Source organism: Colobus angolensis, unplaced genomic scaffold (assembly GCF_000951035.1).
Source record: "Colobus angolensis palliatus isolate OR3802 unplaced genomic scaffold, Cang.pa_1.0 Scaffold172, whole genome shotgun sequence".
NCBI classification, from domain to species: Eukaryota; Metazoa; Chordata; class Mammalia; order Primates; family Cercopithecidae; genus Colobus; species Colobus angolensis.
Genome location: NW_012114844.1, coordinates 14,039 through 16,087, shown reverse-complemented (window position 1 = coordinate 16,087; position 2,049 = coordinate 14,039).

Here is a 2,049-nt window from a genome sequence, read left to right as displayed (position 1 = left end):
TGCTTTGCACCGTGTGAATTCAAATCTAAGAGTTACACTGTTCTTTTCATTAAGCAGTTTGTTAACACTGTTTTCTTTTAATCTGCAATGGGACATTTCAGAACACATTGAAGTTTATGGTGCCAAAGGAAATATCCTCAGACCAAAAAAAAGAAACTTTCTGAGAAACTGCTTTGTGATTTGTGAATTCATCTCACAGAGTTACATGATTCTTTTCATGGATCAGTTTGATAGCCCTGTTTCTGGGGAATATGAGTAGGGATATTTTGGATCACATTGAAGCCTATGGTGACAAAGGAAATATCCTCAGATAAAAACTGAAAAGAGACTTTCTGAGAAACTGCTTTGTGATTTGTGAATTCATCTCACAGAGTTACATGACTCTTTTCATGGAACAGTTTGGTAGCACTGTTTTTTAGTAAACTGAGAAGGGTTGTTTTGGATTACATTGAAGAATATGATGAATAAGGAAATATCCTCAGATAAAAACTAGAAAGAAACTTTCTGAGAAAGTTCTTCATAATGTGTGAATTCATCTCGCAGAGTTACACCTTTCTTTTCATGTCCCAGTTCACTAACACTGTATTCGTTTATCTGCAAAGTGATATTTTGAAGTACATTGAGGCCCATGGCGAAAAAAGTAATATCCTCAGATTAAAAACTAGAAAGAATTTTCTGAGAAACTGTGATGTGATAGGAGAATTCATCTCACAGTGCTACACCATTCTTTTCTTTGAGCCATTTGATAACACGGTTTTGGGGAATCTTCAACAGGATATTTGGGAGTGCATTGAAGCCCATGGTGTAAAAGGAAATATCCCCATAGAAAAACCAAAATGAAGATTTCAGGGAAACTGTTTTGTGATGTGTGAATTCGACTAACAGAGTTACCCTGTTCTTTACATTGGGCAGTTTCCTAACACTGTTTTTGCAGAATCTGCAAAAGGATATTTGGGAGTGCATTGAAGTCTATGGTGACAAAGGTAATATCCTCAGATGAAAAGTAGAAAGAATATTCCTGAGAAACTGCTTTGTGATGTGAATTCACCACACAGAGTTACACAATTCTTTTCATGGATCAGTTTGCTAGTTCTAGTTTTGGGGAATCAGAGAAGGGATATTTTGGATCGCACTGAAGCCTGTGGTGACTAAGGAAATATGCTCAGTTAAAAACTAGAAAGAAGCTTTCTGAGAAAGATCTTTGTGATGTGTGAATTCCTCTCATGGAGAAACACCTTTCTTTTAATGTAGCAGTTTGCTAACACAGTTTTCATGGAATCTGCAAAGGGATATTTGTGAGTGCATTGAGGCCTATAGTGAAAAAATAAATATCATCATAAAAAAACTAGAAAGAAGCTTTCTGAGAAACTGCTTAGTGACATGTGAATTCATCTCATAGAGTCACACTGTTCTTTTCATTGAGAAGTTTGTTAACATTGTTCTCTTAGAATCTGCAATGACATATTTTGAAGTGCATTGAAGCCTACTTTTAAAAATTAAATATCCCTAGATTAAAACTTGAAAGAAATTTTCTGAGAACCTCCTTTGCAGTTTGTGAATTCATGTCACAGAGTTACATGATGCTTTCAGTGGATCACTTTGATAGCACTGTTTTTGGGGAATCTGAGAAGTGATATTTTGGAAAACATTGAAGCCTATATTGTGAAAGAAAATATCCTCAGATAAAAACTAGAAAAAAGCTTTCTGAGAAATTTATTTGTGATGTGTGAATTCGTCTCCCAGAGTTACACATTTCTTTTCATGGAGCAGGTTGCTAACACTGTTTTCATGGAATAAGTAATGGGTTATTTGGGAACACATTGAAACCAATGATGAGAAAGGAAATATCCTCTGATAAAAACTAGAAGGAGGTTTTTGAGAAACTGCTTTGTGATGGGTGAATTCATCTCACAGAGCTAAATTGTTCTTTTCTTTGAGCTACATGATAACACTGTTTTTGTGGAGTTTGCAATAGGATATGTTGGACTGCATTGAAGCCAATGGTGATAAAGGAAATATCCCCATAGAAAAACCAAAAAGAAGCTTTGT